The 19,086-nt window shown below is 42.8% G+C and overlaps 1 protein-coding gene across 2 annotated transcripts in view; it reads right to left on the reverse strand.

The window, feature by feature from the left end:
- LOC143004554 (semaphorin-4B-like) overlaps positions 1–12,988 on the reverse strand; it is a 40,538-nt gene extending 27,550 nt beyond the window's left edge. The window contains exon 1 of one of the 2 annotated variants that reach the window (XM_076155531.1): positions 12,782–12,988. The gene's annotated coding sequence lies outside the window, so the exon portion shown is untranslated. Of the gene's footprint in view, positions 1–12,778 lie in introns of both variants that reach the window. The other variant, XM_076155532.1, reaches the window with a different exon arrangement.
- Positions 12,989–19,086: the final 6,098 nt, after the last annotated feature.

Consider the following 19,086-nt stretch of genomic DNA (forward strand, 5'->3'; position numbering starts at 1 on the left):
AATATCCAATGTTCTGATGCTCACAGTGACTACAAAGACAAAGTGCAACTGAGGAAACACACACACACACAGCACTGCAGAGATTACTTACATGCACACCTTACTTCACATTGTCGTTTCTTTCACCTGAACCCTACTCTGGTTACAACAACAAAAATAATCTGATTTAAACTGTAAGTAAATCTGTGTATGTGTGTAACTGAATGCTGAAAGCAGAATCCTGTTAATTCCTAACAAATGTTTCCCCTTTATTGGTTTAGGCACGAAGCAGCCTCATCCCTCTGATTTGTATTTCAGTGGTCACATTTGAATGCTTCATTATGACTGAGTCTGTCAGTGACTCAATTGACCAGGTTATACACTCCACCATAATTACAATGATGGAAAATGTTCAAAAATACAGTTGCATAAATGGGCGTGGCTACAAGGACGGATACGGATAGACCTAAGGAATCCAGGGAATATTGATCCTATGATCCATACTAGCCCGAAACACAAAACTGGTAATTACAGCGCCACCGTCAGGCTGACCAGTACTAAGATCTTACCGCTTCTTCCCTGGATCCTGTCAAACCTGCTCACCAAGTTTCACCGAAATCCGTCGGAAAACATAAACCTCATTGGCAGAGATCAACTCAAGTATCCCTGCTTGTACCCTTTACTCATTCACCGCTCTGCCAAAGAAACACTGAACTAATTGGACAACTCAGACCACAAAACAGCTGACACGAACACACACACACACACACACACACACACACACACACACACACACACACACACACACACACACACACACACACACACACACACACACACACACACACACACACACACACACACACACACACACACACACACACACACACACACACAAGCATCGCATCATCCCATAGCTTGAGGGGGGAGTTTCATAAATTTGATGTGACCCAAGTAAATATCTAATTTGCTCTTTTCCTTAGAAGCCACAGCGTTCCTACGAGATAAAAAGCCACTGTGTGTGTGTGTGTGTGTGTGTGTGTTTTAACGCTGTATTTAATCAGGCTGTCATCGACATACAGTGAAAGATCATTGTAAAGATGATACGGGAGCTCGGCTCTAATTTTGTGGTTTCACTGGGAACTAAATGAAAGACAGCACAGACTCCTGAGGCGGCTCTGTAATCTGTCTCACAGACACGCGATGAACACATCTGCTCTCTGACTTTTATTCCCTTTTTTCTGCAGAGAAGTTGCCAGTTATGTAGATTTATGCTGAGTTGAAGATTTTTTTATTCAGTCGAAAGTCTGGTGGCTTTCGGGCAGAAATGGGAGGAAAACACTTCAAATACATGCAACAACAATCTGTTTTATGCCTCTTTGTTAGAAACGGGGCATTAACATTGCTGAGTCAAACAAAAAAACATCATAAACAATTAAAACCGCCTGAATTGAGGGGAAACAAAGATGGTGGTGGAGCAGAGCTGGAAGGCATCAATGAAAGGGGGTAAACACATTTTACACTCAAAGTCACGACGTTAAACGCCAACGTTAGTTGATTCCCGGCAAGAGTCGGGACACGTAAATTCAACAAAAGCCTGTTCCGGCGACTTAACCCCGGCTCACTCGCGCTTCTATCTCCCCTCCCCACACAGGTATGGATGTTTAGAAAGTAAACACTGTGGGGCTCATGGCGTCTGCCTCAGTGCTTTGTATCGCCTCAGCAGCTCCCGCAAGACCTCGCTCAAATATTTATGGTGGCTAATAAAACCAACAAAGGGTATAACACAGGGGTGGGGGAATTAAGGGGTCCTGGGTTCTGCTTGTGTAGGAACATTTGAAGTTTAAACTCTAATCAACAAAGATACACCGCAACGGAACGCAGGATAAACAGGGATTTACAGCCACGACTCTCCCGCTGCATGCTGGCACATTGTCTTAACAGCTCGCTGACCGGGTGGCAGACTGGCTGACTGACTGGTTGGGGGGGGGGGGGGGGGGGGGGCAGATCAGCCACCTCGTGTCATGATTGGCTGGCTGGCTGGCGTATATCTGTAGGTCCCTGCTTTGCCGTGCCAGGACAGATCAAACCAGAGGTCACTCAGAGGGCACATACCTCCACCAAAGCTCAACGTCTCTCTGATTTTGTTGACCTCTATCATCATTGTCTTGAAATCGGAGGACAAAAGGACAAAGTCATGGAAAATCTCTTATTCTATTAAAGCTCAGGTTTCAGACGTGAACATGGTCTAGTTTTTACACGTCCCACCTCCGTCCCTGAATCTGTGTCTCGTTGTCATACCTCTGTCTTTTGTCCCTCCCCTGGGTCTTGCAAAGTGAACAAATACTGGTTGGTGCAGCTCTTCAGTGCTTCTCTGCTTTGGTTCCCCATCTGCCCCAGTAAAGCTAACTGGGCCACAGAAGTCCCCCCTCTGCCTCCACTGGTCCCTGACCCACCTACTGGGGCCGGTCCAACGAGCATCAGGGCACCTTTGGTGTCGCAGGGCTCAGATCTTCAGGGCGCGCTTACATAACTCATGACTTCTTTTAGTTTTTAATGAAAAAGACAGAGCTTTCCTTCCCTGGAACTATGAATCAAGAAAACCTGCTGAGTAACTGTTTCAGCCAGAAGATGCACAAGTCGCACTTCTAGACACATTAATCAAAAAAGAGGCCATTGGTGTTTAACTTAAATTCATATGCATTTTGCAGTGACGTACATTATCCCAGAAACTATGTCTGACTTTGGCCGTGTAAGAACAACTCCAATATCTATTATATACTAAATAACACATCAAAATGACTCAGCACTTTTCACTGTGAAACGCAGTCAAAGCAGCTTAAACACCAAACTTAAACTCTGAGAATAATCAACAACTTTTCATTTCTTTAGTTCCGCTTCACCAAAGACAAAAATCCCCGATCGCATTAATCCGAACACAACTTCTCTGCGGTGCCTCTATGCAGCAGCTTTAGACCTTGAAGCGAAGGGAGCTGACGTGCTCGGTCATAAATGAGGAGGGTTGGTAATGCGAACGGGCCCTGCAGCAGCTCGGGGAAACGTCAGGTATCAGGGGAATCCAAAACACAGGATGACTCACAACTGTGACGTCTGTAAAGTTCATATTACCCGAGGAGACTTAGAGGAGAGCTGCACGCCACCGAGAGCCATTAAAGAACAATCTCTTAGACAATTATACAGTTATATTAACTGTTCAGATGAATCATGTAGTGTCGTAATCACAGTACAACAGAGACAATTATGCTGTTAGATGCAACGATTGAGAAGACTTGACTGGGCAACTTTAATTACAAATCACATTTTCTATACGAGCGCATTGTCCCGTCTGTGTCCTAACACAAACACCAAGCTGTTACAAGCCCGCTGCCACCGCGCACATCTGCTCATTCTGGAGGCTCTATGCTGGGCCCTATGTGCCGAGGCTAAAATCTGGTGGCGCCATATTGCTTAAGGGTACAGTTTCATTAACCTTTTGAACTTCCCTCGAGGCTCCCTATTAATACCTGCATCTGTCGTAGCGAGAAAGGATGCAACAGACACGCGAGCGAGCGACAATTAGCCGGGTCACGGTGAGTTCGCCGGACCGGGAGCGGCGTGAATGCAAAGTGTTTTTGTATAGCCCCGTATGAATTATAGCGCTTTGTGTTCAACTCTTTGCTGCGGGGCTCGGCTCTCGTTTAGTCTCTGGCATGAACTGAGGCACTTATTGAGATGATCAGGCCTCCGGGCAGGACCCTGTGATGAGAGCTCCATCATAGAGACTTGACAGGAGGCTAGATTAGGCCGTTATCCAATCCATTAACAATATCATGAGTCCATCTATGTCCAAAGTGGAAGAGAAAAGATAAAAGCATTTGCATTTGACTGAGTCACTGTCGGTTTGCCAGGTTTCAGGTTGACTGAGGTGAGACTGGGACACGAACATTTGACAACTCATCCTCAATCAACAAAATGAAGGATTTGATTTGTTTTGGAGTCAAATAAGTGTCCAGCTACAACACAATGTAAAAATGTTTTCCATTCTACATATTGTATCTAAACCAACATGCAGGAGAGAAATAATAGAAAGTAAATGTAACTTTGTTTTCAGGTCATAATTATGTATACCAATGAGTTACACATAGAATATTTCATACATACAAAACGTGGAAGCGAGTGTAAAGACTGAGTTTGAACATCAAGACGTTGCAACTTGGGTCTCTGGCACTTTAAACTGTAATTGTAGCTTGAAAGACATAACATTTTTACGATTCTGTGGCAACAATATACAATTAGATGGATTTTTAAAACTCTGTTAAACTTCAATAAATCAGCAGTGATCAGGGAGAGAAATCTGAGAGTTGCTGGAGCTAAATTGGATGCTTTAATTTCATTTGAGCATATTTCTGGAAATGGCTTTTGATACATAGAATCATACAATTACCGAAAAGAAGATTATGTGCAAGGAGACCAAAGACAGAAGACTTATCAGGTCAAAGTAAGAACAAAAGCGTCTTGGTCGTTGCAGTTTTGGGGATAAAGCGGCTGGACACAAAGCAGGACTGCTTCTTTTAATTGAATCCTACAGGCGATACTGGCTGCTGTCTGACACGATGGCCGCACCTCCAGCCTGCACTGGTGATCAATCTGATTTGATATCATGTCCATCAAGCATCCTCCTGACCCGGATTGAACTCGGGATTCAGGATTTTGAATAAGGACGGAACATTTATTGACATTGGATCCACATTTAACTGACAGCTACTTATCTTTACTGACGCCATAAAGATAGACAGTAAACTTGCAGCCTTGCAGAATGTCTGATTGTCAACAGTCCACAGTCCAAGTCACACAAGGAAAGGAACAGATTGGAAGGTTGGATCCATAATATTCCCGAACTAAATAATAAAAGCAAAAACATACTGTACTTTGTGTTAGTATGGGACACACAGACACACACACACACACACACACACACACACACACACACCTCCTCAAAACAGCTTGCCCCTGCTGTGGAAGGGGTCAAGGGGGTGAGGAGGTTTAGACTTTCAGCTGAGCAGCCTGCTGCCCGCACTAAGACATGCAGACTCCTAAATGATTCACGACCGGGTTAAAAATAAACCATCAACCCCTCGCAGAGACGACTGCGTCCTTAGCTGGCACAGCTCATTGTAAATTCATCACCGGTGACTGTGCAAGATCCCTCCTACGTCAAAGGATGAGTCGGCACATCTGGAGGCAGGGGCTCGGCAATAACCATGTTAGATACAAAAGAAGATGAGTGGATGATAATTGCAGAGTCGGCGATAGATAAATCGAACATGACCTTTATGTTCCTTGTCTTCATTTCAAATAACCCAGATGACTCTAAGGGGCACTGAAGTGAACAGGTCTCTAAAACTAACATAACAGGAAGTCAACACTGGAGTCTAGACCACTGCTGAAATGGGTCCATTACTTTCTTAAGAATGCACAGCAGCTCGTGCAAAGGTAATCGTTTTTATCAGAAAGAAAACTACAGGATATCCTCTCACGGCACCCGGCAAGTCGTTTTGATTATGGGCAAACTCCTAACTCATAACAAGCTGAATAGAATGTGGGTCCTGGGAAACATCTTTCCATCCAGATATGATTTTTCAGCTTCTTAAAGGAAATTGCTATGGGGCTGGAAATACAACGCTGATTAAACATAGCCACGTAAAATAAACATTTCAAAAGTGTCGACGCAACTAGAATGACACAAAGTATCAAAGGAAGTCAGAACAAAAGCGGTTTGCTTTCTTTTTCCATTTCCTGACGTCCACTACATTCTTGGTCCTTGCCAACCAGGGCAGAGAATATGTGCTTATACCCTTAACTAAATATCATCGCTGCAGGTAGCACCGTTCTAAAGCCAGTGTCAGTACACAAAAGGCCAGATTTTGACACAGGATAAAATGGATTAAAAAAGAAAACTTAACACACAACCCAAACCTTTTGTCTGTAATATGAAACATCTGGCTGCAAACGTTGAGGCCTCTGAAGGGGAGAAATTTGTACAAATGCAACGAAAAACTGATCTGACTGCTAATCAGTAGCCATTGATTGAACATTTCCCTCCCCATTTCCTCCATGCAAATGTGTTCCTTGTAATGGATATTAAGTGGCTTAAGGTTGAAACACACGAGGGGACTATTCAGGTCCCTGGGGTGTCACTTTACACGTGTCGACTCGGGGCTTCATAAACGCCGACTTAACAGCTCCATTCACACCGGTGAGGAAACAAGAGTGCTTCACGAATGAAAAACAAATCAAACAGTAAATACATACACGCAAGCTTAAACAAGGACAAACCTGAACCAAACCCTCAGCAAAGACGATCTAAAGGAGTAAAAGTGCCTTTGGTGAAGCTTCTGAAACTACGACTCTAAGAGACCAGGGGCTAAAAACGCAAATGCGCGGTCTCCCCTCAATGAGCGAGATGATTGCCATTAAGAGCAAGCAGAAGCTGACTGTGCATGAGCGACCACAGAGCGCAAACAACTCCGTCTTCTTCTTCTTCTTCTTCCAAACTACGTTGAGTGAGGAGGAACACGTGGCTTGAGCTTTGGAATTTCAGACTCCACTCCATCAAACAAGAGTATTGGACAAAAATATCCGGCGGCCGTGTTATGTTATGTTGTGGTGCTGAAGCGTTGCAATACGATACGGCTTTATTAAATTGAAGACGAGTGTCCGAGAGGTGTGGAATCGGCTCACTACATGTGGCAACAGTGAGTTACTTTGATAGTGATATGAAATTCTCTCAGGATCGTAACCGACAGACTGCTGCATTATTGATTAACGGCTGTGATGCCCCCGGAGATAATCTGAGGGTACTGACATCTCCTGCATATATCATTAAATATTCATATCATCATTCCGCTATTGATCACTGGCTGTAATGCATCCTGTGCTGTGGTACATCCCCGATGCGTTCAGATACAGACTTGGAGTCGAAGTACGACGTAACGCGAGGATGAAACGATGTGATGACCTTCATACCAAAGGGAAGACACTGGAGATTCAGGTCAGCCTGGTTCACCCGGGGTCACGACCCCAAAAATGACTTGGGTCGTGACCATTGGGGAAACATAAATTTGCTTTATGAGAACAGAAACGTGACGGTTTGAGTGAATTCAGTATTCCTAAGACAGATATACCAAACAAAAAAGAACAAAATTACCAAATAATTAGGTAACACCAGTAGTTCAGTGAAGGTTCTAGTATTCCTCGGCAGTTAACAGGATTTGTTTGACAGCGGGGGGACGTGTGGCAGCCAGAGGTATACATACATACATCCATTAGACTTCATAACATGTCACATACACAACATACAACTTTCAAACTCATAGGAGCGCTGTGCTGCTCACTACGGTTTGCAGGCGACATGATTACTTGGCAACAGGGGGGTCGTAGCTTACAAGCTGCTTCACCTGGAGACAAAAAAACATCCATCTAGAGTGTTTCTGATCTTCTAACTACATAAGCTCAGTCAGGAAAAATACACAAGAAGAGATAAAGGGAAGTGATGAAAGATGTATCATATTCATATAAAATGAATGGCTGCAAGACACAACAGAGCCGAGCTGACTGGGCTGCACTGAGGCTACAAAACTTATTCTGACTACTTGTTACGTGTTTCAGAAGACTGCATCTCTCTCTCTCTCTCCCTCTTTCTCGCAACATCTACCTCATACATACACGATACACACACATAAATGGCGAACGGCGTGATGTGCCACCGTGATAAGTTTGATCCTAACCCCCGCCTCCAAAGAATGGCCTCTGCGGAATATTCTCACTACCTTTTACATTAGTGTACATACTGCTCAGCCTCACGGAGGAAGGAGTAATTATCATTTCAAACGAGTGACAGAAGCAGAACTGGCAGAGCAGATAAGTGCTTAAAGGAGACTTCAGGTCACCTTATTCCCTCAGATACAGCGCTGCCCTTGACGCAAATTATTCGAGCTTGACAGGGGAACAGTGGGAAATCGCTTGTCGAAGAACTTGCAAAGCGTCAATAATGAGCCGCGCACGTCGGGCCAGAATGCGGCGTGATGGGCGCCATCGTTTCCCCAATCAAAGCCCTGTTACATAAACTATACATAGAAAGCCTTTGGAGATGTGCAAGCCACTTATGTGGAAATCACTTAACTGCATTACAAAATGATCCCGATTAGACTACAAACATGCTGGAAATAGATTACATTAATCTTCTATTTATGATGTACTTCTGGGTCAAAAAGCCCTCTGTGCTTTAACCTGATGACCCGTTTCCAGTAATGATGTGCACTGACCAGGAGGGAAATCATCTTGATTAGAGCGTGACATGTTACAAAGGCTAAATGAATGAAATGAAACGAAAGAATTTCACATATTTAGAGACTACAGATTGACGGAATTCAATTTATTCATTGTCCAAAGACATCAGCCATGACAGAAAAAACAATGCGTTCCATTTCTTCGCCTGCCGCTCTGATCCGTGACTTTGAATCCCAGATATACAAGAAACAAGCATCGCTCTAGAGCTGCAGGAAGATACAACATCCCAATTCATCTGCTGTGTTGATGATGATGTCAGTCATGTCCGTGAGCAAACTGTGTGGCGTGACAAAGGAGAGGCGAAGATTTACAACCAAGTGATGGCACAATAGAGGCCTTTGTGAGGTCTGGACCTGCTGTGTTAGCATCGCACTTCATCTGATAATTACACCATCAAATCCAACAGCAAGCTTCAGCTCATGACTTAAACATCAAATTGGGGGAGTGAGATTAATCCCTGTGCTTAAACCGCTGTGAGGGCTCATTTCTTTACTCAATTTGACAAGCAAGGCAATGGGATTTAAAAAAAGCGGGACGTATCCGATGGCAGTATTGTGTTTCTGGCCCTCGCGTCACCTCGCCAGACCTGCACAGACTTCTGCGTGTTCAGGAACGAATGCGACATAATAAACGCGGATCATGGTAACCGCAGTCTTTGACCGCAAACCCATTCACATTCATTCATCCTGAGTGGAAACACGCCACAGTTTGTTAAAGTCATTAGTCAGGTCTGGCGCTTGGATGTCTGTTGACTCTTGGTAAACACGTCTACATCAAAAGGAAGAGCCGAGGCACTTCTGCCTTGTTTACCATCAGGTGCAGGTGTCTTCTTTGCCTTTAAAAGCAGTCGCCGCCCATTAAGGACGTAATATATCAACAGCCGCGTCCCCCGGGCAACAGGCCTGCTGATAGCAACTGATCTATGGGACGGATAGGGTTTAGTATCATTATTATGTATTCATCTATGGCAGGTAATTGAGGGCGGGTTAAACAGAGCTAATAATAAAGGAAACAGTTGGTACAAAATCTAAGGAATTATTCGAAAGACAGCATTATTAAGAGGAATAATTTGATGTTTAATTATATTGAAACAACAGACAATGGTGATTATCTGTGTACTGATGAAATGTGTCATAATACAATAGGGTTAAAAAGAATTAACACACCACTATTCCTCTTAATGGCTGATTAATTCTTTGGAAACAATATAGCACAATATATCTGTGAGTGGCCTTTAACCTGCCTCCTCTTACTGTTCAAAACACCGGACTGTTATGTAATTTCTTCTTCTCGGATCGACCTCCTTCTTATATCTCATCGCTTCATCTGAAATATCACATGTAGCCATCAGCGGAAACACTTCAGCTTCAGCCACATAGAAAGGGCTCCGCTTCCCGTTCGTTGTCCATGTCTTTAACACTTTTGTCTTTTTCCTCTGGGTTTCTTTCTAAACAAGAGCTGGAAAATGAAGACGGCACCCGTTTTCCCTCCGGAGAGGCAGAGATTACATAAAGTATTTCCACCTCAGTTGAGGTCTGGTATGAGTCATTGCAGACTCTAATGTTTACACGTTATTATTTGCATTCAGCAATTAAATGTCCCTACTTTGATTAGGGCAAAATGTGAGTAAGATGTAAACATGGACAGAATGTGATTGAGATTAGACCTGACATGTGAGGTAATGTACATATGAAGAGAGATTTATATAGTTTATGAATGCAATGCCAATACATGATTCTTAAACAGAGTAAAGCTAAGTAAAGATATGTGCATGTAAAACTGGATTTACGCTCAATCTGTGGTTTTGCACTACCTATGGAACTGCAGCTGTGTGAAATGGAGTCAAATTCAGGTAGAAAGTGCATCCACTGCCCTTGTGATATTAGAAACAACATTCTAAATACAAGTTTTATGATGGGGAGAACAAATGGAAGCAACAAGCCGAGCCCATCACGGCCCTACAGGGGAAGTTGCCTGCTTTCAGAGCCTTTCTCTGGCCCGACATCAAAACCCTGCAGGCAAGAGTCAGGCCTCTCCAAGACCTGCAAGTATATACAGTATATGCTGAATATGAATGGCATTGGAACAGGCAGACAAAGGCTCTGCAAAGACGCACCAGAGCCGAGCCTGCAGACGTGCCTCAGCCAGGTTTCACTGAATGCAAACACTAACCATTCAGCGTTATCATCCATGCGTAAAAAGCAAAGTGTGACTTTTCACAGGTTAGGGTGCATTAACGCTGCAGGAATTCTTGCAAATTCCTCAAATGCTCCTCGAGTGCCAAATGTTCATGCTGCAAGAACTCCTTCCAGATAAACAAACCCTACATGGGATTCTAACACTCTGCCTTTTTATTTGAGAGCAAGAACTTAACCAGAGTGAAATCTGAAAAAGGTGAAGCATTGACATTACATTACATTACGGTCATTTAGCAGACGCTTTTATCCAAAGCGACTTACAATAAGTGCCTTCAACAACATTGAGCCACCAATAAATGTACAAAACAATAAAAACCGGTTTGAGCCCAGCTGACGAAAACAGATCTGTTTTCCTGCGATAACGAAAAATGGGTGCAATCTGGCCTCGCCCCAAAGCAATGACAATTTTCCCACATCTCGGCACTGGATGGGGAACTGGAAAAGTCTCTCTGCTCCTTTCTGAACATCCCCAAACACACAGAGTTCCCAACAGTTTGTACCGAGTCAGTATACACTCCTCCCTCCTCCGGGCTCTCTGTGATATCGCAAACCTTTGGGGGGTTAAAAGCAGCCAGAGCGTCTCCCCTCCCCAGTTTCCACTTCCCTTCAATCTCCTACCGCAAACCTCTCCACATGCTGACCATTCCTCTGAAGTTGTTACAGTGGGTGGAGGGTTGGGTGGAGTCTTGTGTGTTTGTTTTGAGTGTTTGAATGTGTGTGCGATCGTGTGGGTGGGGGTCTTGTGCGTGCATGTGTGTGTGTGTGTGTGTGTGTACAGGGAGACAGACACAGAGAGAGAAAGAGAGAGAGAGAAAGAGAGACAGAGAGATCCGTCTTTTAAAGGGCGTCCAAAAAGACAGCAGCAGGATTGTGGTTTTGTTTACACAAGAGAGCTTGAGACCATCAATGTTGTTAATGTAAGTGATCACGTGGTCGCAGCTAAAAGTGCAGAGGCCCAAAGCCAGAGGAGGAACACAAAACTCAGAGTCCAGCATTTACAAATTCGGCTTAAGGCCAAATTAAATACACTTTTTGCATTAAAATGCACTGAAGCGACCAAATTAAAAGCACCAACAGAAAAGAGGTGCAAGTGCATTGATATCACATATAGGCAGACACTTTAACACGGAAAATCCACAAAATGACAGAAACCAGTCATGTCAAATAGTTCATATATAGAAAGCTGGAGATAGAATAAATAAAAATAATAAAAAAATAAAAATAAATACTCCCAGAAACGTCAAAAATGGTGCTAAAGCGTTTGTCTTTGGACTTAGAATGACACATTTTGTGGCTCTCGGGTCAATTGAAGGCTCATTTCCTCCTCTAAACTGTCTGAGCTCTTTCACTTTCAACGACACTTAAGAAAATTGTCCAATACTTTGTCAAAAATAGTGGGAAAAAAGAATGAGTGAGAGGGTTTTAAACCAGATGATAACAATATTTTATCTCCTGTTGACAACAGAGGTCAAAGTTCAACATCTCGCTCAATTCTGCTCCTTCATACCAGCACTGGACGAGGCTTTTGCATGATAAAAACCGAAACTTGGTCCAGGATCAAACTATTGCGCCACGCCTTATTTTGGTCTTTACATAATTTAATACAGGTGTTTGTTTTTCCAAATTCAGCCCGATAGTGAAAGACATAAACACAGCCGCAGCCTGGAGCTCGGAGAGGAATAATGACCTGCTGTCATGAGGCAGGTTGGACTCGATCACATCCCAAAGGCTCCACATGGCGCTGACAGACCTGCGTGAACGTAAACACCGTTTAACCAGCAACCATTTTGCCAATTTTTCTTTAAGTTTTGATGGAAATTAAACGGAGTCGTATCAACTAAAACGGCCGTTGTTTGTCGTTTGTGGATGCAAATAGGAGCTGTTTACCCACAAAGGAGGTCCAGACCATCCGAAGCTATACATTCCACCTTAAATACTCTTCACCACCGTCACATATTAAACATAAGGGATTCGCATCAAGCATTAAGGAGATTTTTAAGGTAAAATTTGGTAATTATTCCTCCCTAAAAGTCGCCCCTTGCGCTTTAAACACCCGCTCCTCGGATATAAAACAACACCTGAATCCTTTAAATGTGCATTGAGAGGTGGGTGGGGTGAGCAACGAAGCCAGATGTGTGTGTGTGACACGTTCAATGTCCCTCCTCCATCACGTTCTGTACGTTTAAAAGGTGTCTTTCACGTTAAAATGCAAAGATAAGACAAGGTAAGGTAAGAAAAAAAAGGGCGCTTACCACCACCGCGCTGCGTAGAAAACACACGCAAAGTATCCGAGTGTTTGAGACCGCGAGTCACCGTCAAGCGAAGAAAAATGTCGGGAAATAAACACAAGAAAAGAAGAAAAGGTTTAAAATCCATCCAGCGCACGTGTGTGTGTATGTGTGTAGGTCCGAGCCCGATCAGTGTGTCCGGGAGGCGTCCAGCTGCTCCATCCTCCGTGCGTAAAGAGCTGCGGACTACTACTGAGGCTGGACAACTTTAGCTCCGCCCCCTCCTCCTCCTCCTCGAGACACGCACACACACTCACACACTCACACACACACACACACACACACACACACGCTACAAACCATCTCCTAGTGTTCCACAGCAGGAAAATGTGACCCAAGTTACTTCTTATTTGGCTTCTTTTCTCTTCTTTCCTAAGTATCCATGTGTTTCTGATCAATACAACCTGACCACAATTATATAAATTCGTTTTTCTGACCGATAAAATGATTTTTGTGTAGTATAGAACAAGAAATTGTGGCCACATATGTGGACCAAATGCACTTTAAATGGATCTCTTTGCAAAACTTAAGTATAATATGGTATTTGGAATAAGTCAGTTCCAGAATCTTTACAATTATGACACAGTTAATGGATAAAAACTACACAAGGAAGGAAGTCGATAGCTGTCTGTGTATTTCATTAATGTTTATACATTATGTGAAAATCCCTAAGTATTACTGATAAATAGAAGCTAAATTAGAGCTACAAAGTTTTTCAAAGTTCACAGAGTTGAGCAACTTTCCACAATAATACATTTCTGGAAATATGAAACGTTAAACCAAATCAGGGACAGAAGGTTTTTACCCCCAAAGCAGGGATACCTTCTTCACTTTTTTTTGTTGAGTTTTAGGTTTAGAATCTTAATGTTCAAAGTAACAAGTGACATCAGACACATCTGGCACATTGGCAACTGCAGTAGGAGCTGAAATGTAGTTGAGTAGAAGTAGAAAGTAGCATGAAGAAAGAATAGTTGAGGCGCTCTATCTCTCTCTCTCTCACACACACACACACACTCACACACAGTTTGGTGGTGACAGATGTTTTTTCTTTGCTGCTGTGAGGGAAAGTTCTCTCTCTCCATCTCTCTCAGTCTCTCTCTCTGTTGTCTTGGGTATCAGTCTCTTCCCCCTTTAGCTCCCCTGCTGCCGTCAAACAATGAATAACAACCGAGAAGCGTCCACCACAAAGAGAATAACGGGGGATTAGGAACAAAGGCAAAGACCTGAACGCAACCCGACTTGCGTTCTTGTCCTCTCTTTCTACCTCTGGAAAAAGGGTAAAGCAAGTGTAGTTTGAATCAAATCAACACGTGTCTGACCCCTCTACAAATCCACACACACACACACACACACAGAAAGTCACCAAATGATCTCTTCCTGACAGGAGGAACAGGAATGTCATGCATTAACCCAAACCTCTTCGCACCCACAGGGCGAAAGAAAACATTCATAATTAGTCTCCAGATCCTTCAGCGCCCCGACAACGACGTGCGAATTTGTCGGATACTTTCACTGTTATCACCAAGAAATGTGACGACAGTAACCCCGACGCGCTTTGAGCCGTCCTGACACCTTCCCCAGGCTTCATACTGGATCTCTGGTTTGGTGCCTCAGACGCTGCAAAGGCCCACAATCCCTTGCAATTGAAAGTGTCTGACACTTGGGGGGTTGTTGAAGTGATGAAAGTCTTTGTCTCGATATGTCTTCCTGTCCCTGTCGTCCTCTTTCTTTGACTGTATGTGTCTATCTCTGTCTGTCTCTCTGTCTTTCTTGCTCCTTTTCTGCTGATTCCATCATAATTCCTCAAATTGAAAGAAGGATTTTCTATTAGCGAAGATTAAAATCACCAATTTATGCAAAATGCCTGCAACAACAGGGGTGGATAGATCATTCAGCTGCATGAATTCCTCTAAATGTGGGTGGAATTCTCTCCTTATTGGCTATGCAGGACGATTATCATATGCAAAGGATGTCTGCTGACCCACATTTCCCTCCAAACTCTGACTCTGTAAAAAAGAATCAAAAAACATATTAATCAACCCAACATCACAAAAGGGAGCAGAACTAAACCACAAAGCAAACCCCCAGAGCCCAGCAACCCTGAGATATGAGGTGACGATTATGGCAAATATACAAACAATCAAGCAACAGGAAGAATGAAACTGTAATACTTCTATCAATGTTTCCCTTGACAAAAGCTCATTTGTTGACAACATCAAACTTAATCTGCCAGCACGCACAGCTGATGTCCAGGCCGTGGCACGCAAACGCACCAGGGGGGGAGAGCATAGAGCAGCTATTCATAATGAGCACAACCACCCGCAGAGCTTTTATTGAGGTTAAGCATAAGGCAGACTGTCGGGTGACACGATTATGGATTTACTCACTCAACAAAAGCTTATGGAGGGATATAATTTATTTATTCTATTAACAAAATGCACCCAAAGTTTCTCTTCTTAGTAAGAAACACAATTATGCCCTGGTGATGATGATGATGATGATGAGAGTAACGTAAAAGTATCGCCCAGAATAGACATACAAATAAGACAAAAATCAATTACACTTATAATAAAAAGAAATTAGAGTTGACTGTGCTTCTATCTTAAAATATTAAAGCATGGATGTACTGCAAAAGCAAATGCTCCCATGTGACCCGATGAGTCGCCCAAGGCCCAAAGTGGGATTGAAACACTCTCAGGATGTTTGCAGGCATACTGGCCTCCATCTTAAAGCAAAACTGTAAGTCAATACTAAGAGATGAGGATGCCTGAAAGACAAAACTGAGGGTTGTTTAGCTATTGTGAGGTCAAGTGAGAAAGAGGCTATAGTATAGATATTTAATGGGACATGAATAATATCTGGAGGAAGAAGAGGATGACCTTTTTGATAAAGTATTTGTTTACGAAAACGCGCAAAAGATGTATACACGGACATAATTAACAGAGTTTTATTACCTTAATTGGAGTATAATTGAAGTTTTAATGTCCCTCTAAGTGCGTGTGTGTGTTACTCATCCCCGTGTCCTCACCTTGTCAGTCACCAAAAGCGAAGCCACATCTCACTCGGGCCTCTTTACACAGGAGGCGCCAGGAGACCTTCTCTCTCCTCAGCCGTGATTCATGGCTGCTGAGCTGCTCTGCGAGTTTCCCATTTTGCTTTCGCTATAAATGATCTTGAGGGTTGTTTTGGGGACGCGCTCGTATGTCACACATTGGAATGTCTCGCCGTTTTCATACCTTTAAATCAAAGTGCAGGTGCTGTTTCGCCATGACCACTGACCATATCTTTGTTGCACATTTAATTCATGGACGTATCAATATATAGTTGAAATTATACCTTCACTGGGCCTTGTACATGTTTAAAATGTATATCTGCTATATCCACATGTGAGCCTCAACTTAAAATTGAAGTAACCAGGCCAGTTGTATCCATATAGGGCATTAATGGCGCTTTGACTAAAAGCATCATTTTACTTCCGTTACTTACTTTCATTTTCATTTTCAATTACTTTTTAAAAATGCTACAAAAGCTAAAGATGGAGAAGGAATGTGTCATCTATCTATATTTAGCATTTCCACTCCTCTGCTCAGTTAACAGCAGACTTTAAGAGAATCTGACGTGTGGCAAAGGTTGTGAAATTTGGACTTGAACCCTTAATGCAACAAAAGTATATGTATGGAAGACAAAACTGAACAGAGCCTGAGCCTGAGCCTTTTTATACTGTAATGAAAACTTACTAATACAAACACACACACTGGCTGTCATGTGGCGTTAATAGGGTTTCTGTAGGATGTTATCAGATTAATGCAGGTTTAATGTGGTTCCGTTTCCCCCCCAAGAGCTGGAGGGGAATGATTGTTAGTGACAGTCAGTTTATTTAATTAGGGTGTTGGTCTGTGCTCAGTGCTAACATTTCTTTGTGTGTGTGTGAGCCTTTGTGGTTTTGAAGATGTGAGGGGTTTGAAGATGCAGCAGGAGGGCATAGGTGAAGGTCCTGCTGAGGGGGGGCGGGGCCGAGGAAGAGGAAGAGGAAGAGGAAGAGAGCCTCCTGGCACTTAGAGCAGATTAATGACCTTCTGATTTTTAATGAAATTTTCATCAGGGATTACTTCATCCATCATTGACTGAATGTATGCCAGAGTATTGAAATGAGAGTACAGTTAAGTTCAAACAGCATTAGGCATATTTGTACTATGGCACCATATTAGATGGTGAAAATGACACTCAGACTATTGAAAACACTGAAAATCAACATCAGCTGCTGCAGATTAGTGTTGCTTTTCACCTCCTGTAGTTTATTACTTTAGTTTTCCACACATAAACGTTACAGTTGAGTCTAATGGCTCTCACCTATCACAAATATAAAACCATTTCCAGACCAATCTGAGCTATTTCTCTAGCACAAATATGAAGCGAGACAAAAGTTAAACCTCACAGCTCAAGGACAAGGGATCGCTCTTTGCTTTCTCCTCTTTCTTTTTGGTCTTTGTCCTTCTGAGAGTTTTTTTTTCCTGTCTTGAGTCCAAAAATTGAAGCAGCTTTAAGAATTCTCTGTGTATTTTTAGGTTCAGCGTCCAGACTGTCCAATTACTTTTTGCAAGTCTCTCCTGGATTTAAAATGACTGGAAAGTGTTGTAAATGTCAATTGTCGTGGAATGCTGAGAAACACAATTAATTGACAAAATAAGGGAATTTCCAGTCTCTGCTTAAGGTAGTATTGAGATAAAACTGATTCTATACATTTATAAGCAAATATAAACTTAAATAAATGATATTTTGAATGTAAATTACATCTCAAATCTTGTTTAGTCTCTTATGCTCTCTATTAAAATCCTTTGTGATGAGGTTGCAGTGTATCCCGATCATGTATATTTGCAGGGTTGCAGTTCAGTGGATGGAAAGCGGAGCAGCTGTCCTGGCCTGTGTTCTTCCATAAGCTTTATAAGTAGGTCCCACAACGTCACAGGCTTTATTTTTGGGAATACAACCAGCAAACAAGAGCAAAGCCATCAAACAATCACAACCAGCAGCTGTACAACAATCAAACTGAGCTGAGATGGTGCACACAGGCTCTTGCGTCACATTTATTCCACCTTGACTTTGTTCAAATGCTCATAATAACTGTAGTTCATTGGTTTGACCTCAGTACACCCAATGATTACAGATGAAAAATTAACGGGTTCAGTCAGCATGAAATTATAACAAGTCTAATGTGCCAAACTGTTTCACTTCTCAGGAAGCTCCAACGTGCTACTCTGCTACAAAGTCTCAAAGTCAGAGTTTTTGCTAAAGTCACAAAATGATCAAACGTGTAAGATAAAAGATTCCTCCATCATCAGGGAAACATCAAGGGAGGAACTGCATCAGGTCTGCAGTAGGATCAGACTCCTTCTCTTCCTTTAAAAGGTCTTTGGGCCGGCGGAGAGACACATTGTCTGTTATAATGTAATTCAAACAGCAAAAATCAATAAACTATCTCAGTACGACCACACACACTCACCTTTTAGGGACCCGAGTGATGGTTTAAGAGCCAATCGGAAATCGGCGCTGCACTGCACTTCCTCTCTTCATGCTGGTTTATTATTATGTTCCTGGACCACCGCCCCTAATTACTTTCCATTTATGCCAACAAAGAGTGTGTAGGAGTTAAATGGCCTAAGGGAAGAGCTGTTTTCATGTGCTAATCATCGATTATAAATTCCGCCGACATATTTGCAGACGCTGATACACCAGGGACTGTGTAGGACTGTTTGAATAAGGCTGCTTTGCCTATTGGTGAAATGAATTTTTCCTCCTTTCTACATGTTGTTATAGCTCAGAGCGTGAGCGTCGATAATGACGGAAGCACAACAAAGCTAATCTGTTTGTTGGTTAATTGACAAACAGCGTGCGGCTCATCAAGGACGGGAAATATTATTTGTTTGCTTTGCTAGCAGTGAGCTTGTGGTGTTTGATGGATTACATTTCCCATCAGATGTACAAGTTATTTGTTTGAATGATAGATCCGCCAAGCAAAGGAGGAACTGATTAACCTCAGAAAATGGAAACACTTTTGAGGTATTTTGCACCGAAATGGAAAAATGTGTGAATCATGCTTTTCCTTTTGTCTCAGCTCAGTGTAACACAGGGATGGAAAACATCTGGATGAATTAGTGATGAGAGTCCACATGCGAAGTCGACCAAGGGTATGAAATATTAACATTTAAAACACACTGGATAGCAGAGGGTTTGGAGCTGCAGCGGACTGCTACACTACACAAAATCCAATTTGT

The sequence above is a fragment of the Genypterus blacodes genome, unplaced genomic scaffold (assembly GCF_046128005.1).
Source record: "Genypterus blacodes isolate CSIRO-AG114 ecotype Tasmania unplaced genomic scaffold, CSIRO-AGI_Gbla_v1 ptg000067l_1, whole genome shotgun sequence".
Lineage (NCBI taxonomy): Eukaryota > Metazoa > Chordata > Actinopteri > Ophidiiformes > Ophidiidae > Genypterus > Genypterus blacodes.